The sequence below is a fragment of the Amphiura filiformis genome, chromosome 2, assembly GCF_039555335.1.
Source record: "Amphiura filiformis chromosome 2, Afil_fr2py, whole genome shotgun sequence".
Taxonomy (NCBI): domain Eukaryota; kingdom Metazoa; phylum Echinodermata; class Ophiuroidea; order Amphilepidida; family Amphiuridae; genus Amphiura; species Amphiura filiformis.
Window position 1 is genome coordinate 45,403,370 of NC_092629.1, and position 11,292 is coordinate 45,414,661.

Genomic DNA, 11,292 nt, shown 5'->3' on the forward strand with positions numbered 1-11,292 from the left:
TCCTCAATAATAGAATAACCGTCTCGCTAATTACTCGTAAAAAGGTCATTGACCTTCACAATGTAATTAACATACGTACAATTATTTTAAATAGTTCATTTGAAGCATTAATGTATTGAGAACATATCCTCCAAATCTGATGCCATTCTTGCATAAAATAAAAATTTTACAGTCATTTTTGTAATTGAGGTCCGATTTGAGAAAAATGCATTTGAAAATTGAGATTTACATAGACGCCTGTGTATTAATTAATTAGTAATTAAGCATTATCTCATAAATTAAGCATGTGTTATGGTTAAAAATGGTGTTCATTATTAGAGGTTGTCAATATATACATCATATCAAAAAATAAATTTTTTGTCATTTTTGACCATGTAATTGAAATTGTACCCAACTTATGACATGCGACCATATAGCTTCTCATGAAATCAGGGTCTATAAAGTATATAAACTGCATGCTGATGATAAAGTATGGTTTTTCACTCTTTTTCCTTGCGTGATATTTGGTGAAATAGATTTAAAATTCTGTTATTAAGGGTGGTCTTAACCCTGGAATTATCGAAACTTTAGGTCCTCATAACTGCTAAATTGTTGGTCAAATGTAAATAAAAGTACACATTTTTAGGATGGCAAAGAATTGATAAATTCATCTGTTAGGTCAAATTTGGGCAAAAATGCTCATTTTTGGATAAAATCCCTAAAAACGGTTTTTTTAATTAAGTGTTGACAAACTATTTTGCAAAAATGTTTTCCCCAAATATTTTACAAATAACGTTTTAAAAACGTTGTCATGACCTTTATATAACCCGACATTTAAATGTTATTAAAACGTTTCGAATAGACCTTTGGAGCGAGAGGTCCGGGTTCAATTCCCCGCAGGACAAAAAAAATCTTATCCGCTCTCCCCGTGGCTCATCTAGTAAAGGCGGGCATATATATAACCCATGATAAAAGACCTCGTTACGGTCGGTTCCGATCAGGGTAATAAGCCCGATCGTTGGCGACACTTGACTGTCCTGTAAAAAAAATTGCCCCGACCAGCTATCTACGGCGACCCCCTTCGTTCACCAGTACACTTGTGCCTGGCCGAAGTTTCGTCAGCGTTATCTCCTAGATTTCAGCTGTTAAAAAAACCCCCATTTTTGTGTTTGCCGGGTAGAGAGTTATGATAAATAATTAAAACATAAATATGTAATCAACCAATATGTTTTAGGCTCCATAATTAACACTAATGGTATGGTTTCCAAGGCAACGTGTCGTTAATAATCTTGAAGGCGCACTCTGTATGAAAATGGCTATTAATTATAAACTACTATACGGTATGGTGATTACAAAAAATGTCCTTCATTATCGTGTAATATAAAAGTAAAGTAAAACCACATTTCCTTTTTCATATATAAAATCATCATCATCATCATCATCATCATCATCATCATCATCATCATCATCATCATCATCATCATCATCATCATCATCATCGTCATCGTCATCGTCATCGTCATCGTCATCGTCATCGTCATCGTCATCGTCATCGTCATCGTCATTGTCATCGGCTGCCTATCGTGGTTGATGAAGGCTCAATTGTCGAAGTTGAAGGATTCTGTTTATTCATCCTTCAAGGTACTTCTCCTTTCGCTCAGCTCCACTGTTTTACCAGCACCGTGGTTCTTCTTCCTCTAACTGATCCGGTGACTAGCATTCGTCTCACATCAACATCCAAGTCAGTTGTCTCCAGATGACGCTTCACGCTTTCTATACAGAAGTTTCTGCCCACCACGTTTTCGCTTTCCTTCTGTGAGCTCATCATACATCACAGCTGTCTATCACAGCTGTTTTGACTTTTTTAAAGCATTTCTCCACTAGAGCTCTTGTACGCAGACTTCTTGACCTAGGATCTTGGCACGGAGACGAACCAGGTCGAACAATTTGCCATCTGCTCTAGAACGGAGGTAATCTCCATGCTGACCATCTGAGGTTGTCAGATGCAGTTTCCGAAACACCTGCCAAGTATAGAGACCAAATAAGGTTGGTGCCAATACACACACCCTGCTTTACACCATGACAAACCGGAAAGGGCTCAGTTGTATCACCATCAACTAGAACAGTTGCCTGCATTCCATCATGAAATTCATGAATGATCTTGACAAAGATGTCTGGACAACCATAATGATCCAGTAGTTTCCAAATTATTCTCTATCGATGGTGTCGAATGGTTTGGTGAAGTCGATCGATGAAGACCATGTAAAGTGGTCTCTGCTGTTCTATCGACTTCTACTGAAGCTGGCGCAGGGTGAAAATTTGATCAATGTATTGTGAACCCACATTGACTTTCAAGCAATATTTTACTGCGAACTTGTTGTTACCTGGCTTGCAAGAATTTTACCAGCAGTTGAGAGCACTATTCCCCGTGCGGTCACTCTTCTTAAAAATGGTGACAATCATTGCATCCTTAAATTCTTGGGCCATTTCAGCTGCACCCCAGCAGTTTTCGTTAAAAAAAACTACCGAGTTTGAATGATGCAAGGCCCAACCAATTTGTAAACCTCTGAGGTACTCCAGGCCATTCCACGAGCTTTACTACTGTTCATGACCTTGAAGCACCTTCAATTTCTTGCATGGTTGGCGGCTTTTACATTTCAGTTTCGCCTGATAATTTAACAACCTTGTCCAAAATATTTGGTGCAGTACTAGAGGTCTGTTAAGGAGATCCTGAAAATGTTCCTGCCATCCGATCTTGATGTCGTCTGTGGCAGTTAGAAGAACTGTACTTGAACCATTAAGAAGAGGAGAGTGTGTGAATACCTTAAAATCCATAGACTACATTCAAGGCTGCAAAGAAAGCTTGAGAATTACCAATATCTGCCAACTCTTGGACGGCTTTCTTATTCCACTAGCCATCCCTCATCTGACGTAAAGATCTTTGGATATTACTTTTGCACTCCTTAAACTTTCTGCTTTTAGAGCGGAGCCTTGTCCTGAGTATTTTATTCCTGACGAATGTCCTCTCATGAAGGAGAACCTGGATTGATTCATTGTTTTCATTAAACCAGTCCGCATTGCGACGGTGTAGATGACTTAACTGTTCACCCATTATTATAGCCTCATGGGTTGCCATACTAAGAGACTGTATCTTCATCTCAGAGCAATCGCAGAGCTTCCAGTTTTACAGCTTGTGCTTCCTGGAATTTTGTTCTTGTTTCCTGATCATCGATCAGACTTCCAACATTTGCCTTCTTGGGGAGCTTAGGCTTTGTCTTTTATTTATTTATTTTATTTATTACATTTGGCACAAAAAGCACAGGCAATACCCAATAGTGCTCAAAGAGCACTAAATTAAAGGAAAGCCCTACATACGAAGAGAACAAAAATAAACTGAAAGGCAAAAACAAGATAAAAAAAGACTTAAACTGCAGCCTTGAAAGCGGACAAGGTGTGACAACAGACAGCATTTTCCGGAAGCTCATTCCATAACATAGGACCTAGGTACTTCTTTGACAAAGTGTGAGGCGGCTGAAAGGTGGGTAGAGAGCTCGGGAATGGTTACATCTTGAGTTGGAACGTGAATGAGGTGTGAATACATTAGGAGCAGATGAAAGGCCGGCAAGAATTTTGAACACATGGCGCACCGTAAATGAGTCGCGACGGGCATCAAGAGAGGGGATGTTAGTTTGGGAAAGGAGGCTGTCATGATTCAGGTCCCAAGATTGTAATATGACCCGGCAGGCAAACCTCTGAACAGATTCCAGGCGGTTGGTTTGGGTTTTGGTGAGTGGGTGCCAGGTTGAGCTGCTGTACTCAAGAGCTGGACGGACCAGAGAAGTATAGGGTGCGACGAAGGTGTTGAAGAGCAAGGTGGAAGTTCCTGTGTATCATTCCAATCATCCGACGAGCCTTCTTACAAAGGATATCAATGTGGGTGTTCCAATTTAATTTACTAGAAATATGAATGCCAAGGAAGATGATGTCTGTCACCCTACCAATAGGTTGGTTGTTAAGTTGTAAAAGAAGGTCCGTGTAGAGATTGTTTTTGGTGGATATGATCATGGCTTTGGTTTTCTTAGCATTGGCTTGAAGTAGATTGCAAGAAAACCAAACGAGATTTTTGTTATGTCCTCTTGAAAATCGGCCAAGTCCTGACTGTTGTTAATTGGCTTGTACAAAGTAGTGTCATCAGCATATAGAACTAATTTGCTACCTGCAGAAAATGGGATGAGAGATACGTTGTTGATAAAGAAACAAGAAAAAAGGGACCCCGGGACAGATCCCTGGGGAACCCCAGAAACAACGGGAACAAGACGAGAGGAACACCCGTGGACGGCAACACACTGGTACCTGTCTGTAAGGTAAGAATTCTTCCTCATGGGCTTAATATGCAGTTTACAATGAAGTGATCTGTAGAGCAATCTGTACCTTTCATAACTGGTGGAAGTGATATCACATGTATCTTTCTGCCTTGTGAGAATATAGTCCAGCAGATGGAAACGTTTCGAGTGAGGATGTTGCCATGAGTAGTACCATTTACCAGGCATCTTGGAGGTGAGTATTAGAAACAGTCATCTGATTCTCAGCACAGAACGAGAGAAGTTACTCCCCGTTGGTTTACACGCACCTCTCCCATGATTCCGATGCACAGTGTCATCGCCCCGATATCTTCATGGCAGAAATCGCCATGGTAGGTTAAATCCACCGCCAAAATTGGCCATTTTGTATCGACCTGTTTACTAGTTTTGAGTCGCATAATAGGCCGAAGGACATCTGACTAAGGCTACTGACAATAGCCCCGATTAGCTCGGTGACTGACCTCGCCGTGTGTCAGTCGAGCATAGTACACCATATGTCATATTCTATCAGACTACTTCCACGATTGGCCTATACACTGCGCTATATAATTCGGCACATATAAATCAGAAATATTGTCAGTTTTTGACTCAAGACGCAAGCTACTGTCTCAAGACTATCATATCTGTTCAAAATATATATTCATGTGCAAGGAACCACATCTGGTTTCTTTATACGAAATCATTTACGGGAGATATTCATCATTTTCTACACCGGTATCCAAAGATTTTCTTCTCATATCAAACTCGCTCTGTATCGATCCCGGGTATTTATTTTAGTATCTCTGCTGACAAAGTAATTATTAGCCAGGCGATGTCGGTGTGCGATGCACATGGAAAGGTTTCTATACAAAAACGATTCTCTTATAAACCATCTACGCGCAGTTTATACCTCGATACACCTGAGCACACATTTTCGTCCAACACGGTTGAGTGCATAGCATCGTATGAGCTGTGGAGCTTCTAGCTGAAAAAGGGTCTCTGTAATTTATTTTTGTCGAAACCTTAAATGTTTCCTTCATCCAATCAGAATTTTTTTTTTTTTTATCAAACGAAAGCTAACACTTCCCCCTAAAAAACACTTTTCGTCATTAGGTCAACAGATAACGCAATTCAATGTTATAGCAAGGCGAATGTGGTAAATCTGTTGAAAACTACCAAGCACATTTTTTGACCAAAATGTAGGTTTTAAAAGTCAAAACCTCAAGTGTTCCTTACAATATTTGTCAAAATTAAATGAAAAGGCTCACTTATATTGTCCATACACTAGCGTCACTAGAATGAGCAATGGTCAATTCTCCTTAAATGTGCAAAAAGTTACTACAGGGTGTCCCAAAAAAAAAGAGGCCCCTCATTGCGCCCTCTTTTTCTCCTATTTCTGAAAAAGTTGATGAAATATATTTTGGTATGTAAAGAAACCTTAAATAGTTAGCTTTAATAAACCAAAACAATTATTTGAATCGGCTCACAACTTTTGAAGATATGCCCTTTTGAATAAAAGTACCCGTTTTTCACTCTGTCCACGGATATCAAACAGAGTAAATGGGATGGCTCATGCTGTGGAGTGGCCTGCACGATCACCAGACCTCAAACCACTTGTTTTTTTCCTTTGTGGCAAAATCCAAGATCTTCGCAAACGTATTACAATGCATTCGCAAGTATCCGGCGCACAAGGATGGTACGCAACGCAATTGATGCAATGAGGACCAGGGCTGAAACCTGTATTCGCCAAGGAGGCAACCAGGTAGAGGGCAGAGCAGCACATTAAACTCACTTCAGAAGAACCAAAGACAAACCAAACAGCCTTTTAGGGCTACCTTTTATCCTAAAAAGAGAAATGACTTATATTGTAAATAAAAAAAGAAGCAAGAAACAACAAAGTAAGAAAGTAAGAAACATAATAAAACATAAAGGCATAAATAACCAATAAAAAATAAGTAATCACAAGTAAAGCATTCGGTATCCATTTTACCCTAAATTAATGACACTCTGAACAAAATACATTGCCTATAAACCCACCGGTAAAGCCCATTCCATAAATAAAGTTATTTTATAAAGTTATCATTGAGGAATGTTTGATATTCATGCATGGTATGTGTGCTCCTTTCAATCTTTGAAGCAGCCAAACCTTCTTCGTGGACAGAGTGAAAAACGGGTACATTTCTTTAAAAGAGCATATCTTCAAAAGTTGTGAGCCGATTGATATAATTGTTTTGGTTTATTAAAGCTAACAACTTAAGGTTTCTTTACATACCAAAATATATTTGATCAACTTTTCAGAAACAGGAGAAAAAGAGGACGCAATGCGGGGCCTCTTTTTTTTTTGGGACACCCTGTATTTTCGCTTGTTTTGTCCTTCGGTTGTAAATTCGATGAACTATGACTTTGCTAAAGAGCGCTTACAAATTGATATGGATACATGGACAAGAGGCAATATCACTGCCCACTCTGGCATTGAGATCCCCCCCAAAACCATCAGCTTATCTTCATGTAGGATCTGCCTTACACTAGTTCTAAGGGCTTCACAGAAGATTTCTTTGGATTTATCTGTGTGTGACATCGTAGGAGCATAGCAGCAATATGGGTCATGTATCGGTTGCGGCTCATAGGCAGTCGAGGCCTGCTTCCCTGCGAATATTTGGGTCTCTCCCAGACCAGTAGAAGATGTTTCTCACAAATCTCAGACAGCATTATATCAATGTTGTCACACTCAAGCACATGTGCAACAAGTACCGTCTGACCTTCAGGTCGATAGTGTAATTATAAAGAAGAATTCGTACATTCCACGATCCCAGAATCACACTCTATACCCATCTGTGAATAAAAACTTGTCAAATTTGACAAGTTCAGATGGGGACATAACAGAATTCTCTTCAAAATGACTCATCAAAATGACATGTCGAGGTCATTCACTGAGGTCATTCACCAAACTCAATTGAATGCAACATAATGGAGTGTGTGAACATGTGATAAATACTAATAGATTCTTGTCAACTTATCAAGTTTGAGTAGTTTATCTTCTCAGAGGGGACATAGCAGAAACTTGTCAAAAGGGAATGGGTATCTTATCAAATAGCGAATTGAAGATCGTGTCAATTTGAAAAGTTACCATTTATATCCACCTAATATATTTAGCGACCTAGGGAAAATCAGAATCTAATTGTAAGACTATCCATGTGCTCAAGGCGAAATTTACACCTACTCACATGTTGGCACCAGAAACTAATGTGTTCGATCTTTGGATTGGCCGGCGATTCTGCTTCGATGCTTGTTATTAATGAACTCTCAACTAATTAATCAGAATTAACGCTAAATTTATATTGGTCAATATCACTACAGGCACAAATTACTATTTTATCACAATTAAAAATAGTAAATTAATTGGTTTCATAAATAATAAGGATCGACCAAGCATCGATGGTCGATCGAAAGATCGAACTAATTTGTTTTTATTGCTTTACTGTTTTACCATTTTCCTGGGAAACAGTGAATTCCAATGTGTGGCTTTAAATAAACTACATTTAGTAATAAAATTAAACGTAGGCAAAAATCAATAAGGTCACCAGTTCAATTCCGCCCGGAAGAGGTGCTAAATGTAATGTTTGATGGTAAACAACCTAAAATTAAGTTGCTATGTCGTGTCCAGGTGGTGGTCGCCGTGCATTCTCTAAATTCAGTAAATTTTCATCGTTAACCGTGTAATTGAATGGGATTATTTTGAAATTTTAAAACGCTTGAAATATCACAAACAAATAGGCCTATGTTAATAAATAATATAAATACAAACTGAAGCCGTTGGGGTTCGATAATGAACCCCACAAAACTAACCGAGTACGAGTATATGGAAAATGCCATACGGCCGGGCGGTTTCACAAGTTGCCGGCTCGATCATGCCATTCGCCGTCTGGTCGTGTCAAGTAAAATGAAGACAGAGATGAAAAGACTAGTTCGCGTCTGAAATTCTGACAACTGGGCAGAAAACGCCGTACTGCGCAAGGTGGTAACCAATTACGGCGCGCCTTTGCCCTGACGTCAGACGCGATTTATTCCTTTTTTTTTTATCTCTGTCTTTCATTATAGTCTGGGCCGCAACGGAAATACGGTGGTAGCAGATATCTGTTAACGTAAATAACATTTAGAGGGCGCCAGACAAAGCTCAAAATGCCAACACAAATGACTGTATTCTGTCACAAATAATCGTGTATCGTTTCCTTCGCTCACGTTGGCAAACGTTATATTAACGGCACAACGTCATCTTGGCTGACATTGAAACGTCAGCACAGTAAAATTTAGTTCGAATGATTAATTATTGTTAACCAAGGGTACCAACCGATATTAAGGGCTACCTTAATTGTATTCGTATGTAAGGGGCTTTGCAATAATTATGAGCCCTGGGGGTTAAAATTTCCGAACGGCCTGCCAAAAACCGCTTGCCACCCCTCTCGGCCCACCAAAAATCTTTGCCTACACCCCCTTTACACATGCCAAATTTGCAAACCTTAAATGGTCTAGATACGTTGCGAGCGCAGCGAGCAGGAAAACCTTTTATATTAAAGCGTTTCCGTACTGTTTTCCTAAGCCTTTTAGAGCGTTTTATTTAAAAGGCGCCCCATGAACACGTGCCAAAAATCGTTTGCCCCCCTCTCGGCTGGCCAAAAAATGTTCCCCCTTTCGGCGCGCCAAAGATTTCTTCCCCCAATTTTACCCTCCCCCAGAGCTCATAATTATTGCACAACCCCTTAGTATGACAAAATAGCCTATAACACTATTATAGAAATGATGTTCCACAAAGCATCCTTGAAACAATTTTACAGTCGACTAACCTTTCAACCCCTAGATGTTGGTTCGCCGATCTTTCTCACGATCAACAAGATCAAAGGTAATGCAATGTATTCTATACTATTACATTTTTTTTTCATTTCATATAAGCTTTGTGCCATTTGAGTTTTCCTTCGACATTTGTCTTGGAGAGAATGTAGAGAATTATAATAAAGATCAAATTGACTAAGTGCGTTTTATGCTCCATAATACTAGTGTTAATTAAGGTTTCCAGGGCAACTTGTCATTAATGATCTCGGAGGCGCACCTTTTATGGAAATTGCTATTAATTATAAATTATCATGCGTCGATTATAAATACAAATGTCCTTTATCGTGCACACTTTCCTATTTCATACACTGGCTCTGTCGTTCTCGGCATCGATTCTAGTAATTATATTATGCCAATTTCCCCGAGCTTTTTTAGGAAGCCAGTGGAATAAGGGGCTGTGCATAATTATGAGCCCGGGGGGTGGGAGCAATTTTTGACCATCCGAGAGGGGAGGAAGCGATTTTTGGCACACATTCATGGGGCGCCTTTTAAATAAAACGCTCTAAAAGTCTTGGAAAAACAATACGGAAATGCTTTAATATGCAAATTTTCCTGTGAGTGGACGCGGCGATTCAGCGTAAACTCGGCAAATTGTATTCTGAGTTAAAGTGTAAAATGTATGTGAAGGTCGTATTCATAGGTGTATCAATTCGTTGCGACAAGTATCTCATCAAACGCTGTTTAAATCAATCAATAATACTACTGCTGAAGAGGATAATAAGCTTCTACCTATTTATATACGTCTAGCCCTTTTCTATTCACTGATTATCCATTGTGTTCCTTTTGTTTAAGTTTAGTTGCCTCGACCATTACCTATAGTAATGGAGGTAGCTAGATAACGGTCTCGGGCAGCGAGCTAAACAAAAGGAACACCATGGACATTCTAGAAACACTATGGAAAGGATCACAACATACATGTATAATCTGAGTTGGTTACTAGTCTCGGATAGAATTACGGAACAAATGCATTTACAGCTCGATTTAAATGCAAATGTTACATGACAAGAGAAAATAATAGAGGGCTCCTGCAGTCCGTATAACAGTAATTCATATAACCCCAACTGGTGCTCAGTTAAATTTATGCAAATTAAATTTTAATTAGCATAACGAAGTAAATAAATAAAAAGTAACCGTTTTGTTGAATGTATACTCAGTACATGTATATAAACTTGCCATTGGTTTTTAGAAGGGAATCTGTCTTTATCCTTGCCCAACCCAAAAACGCTCAACGGTCCATGCGAATTAGCTACTAGGCAAGAACCCCCGGGATACTACCCGACCAGGGGAGCTTCGCAAACTAACCTGCGGTACTGCGGTCAAGAGGCTGGGGGTGCAAAGCCTTACTGTGACCTAGCCGTAATGGGGAGCACCATTGGACACTACGTTACTAGGTTTTTCAAATATCTGCTTATACTCACATTTTTCTAAGATATAAATTTCATGGTGTTGAAATAGATCGTAGTCCAAACGTTGACAACTCTATACAATTTGCATTATTCATTAATCATTTGAATAACAATGGTCACAGGGTGAATACACTCCAGCGGGTTAACTATGCAGGTGAATAACCTACCAAACCACTTCAAATACTGAGATATCAATTGGGATCAATTCTGTATTGATTTGATTAAATCACTTGCATTTGTCATTAAATAGACTCGCACGCAGGACACATGGGAAGAATATTACACTATCTCGGGGTGTTTTTATTTTGGGAAAAACCCACAACTTTTACAAAATAATACATCAGTTTTTTCCATTTTGTCTTTTGGAAAATGAATACACCATTACAACAAATTCGTTTATTTTGGCTGGCCGTATGTAGTAGATAAAGGGTGAGAAACAGACCATTACCATAGATAATCGGTGTCTTGTTGAGGTATGGTGAGCATGTTAGTCGCTCGGGAGGCGAGACCCCGAAGGGGTCGAGCCTTCCGAGCGACTAACATGCGATTATTTTTTTCTTAAATACGTTTATCAATCACAACATTACATGTAGAATTGTTACTCCTGAGCAATTCAAGATTTCCAAGGTTTATACAGGGATTAAAATTCAAAACTGCCGAACTGTGTTTAAATTCCATAC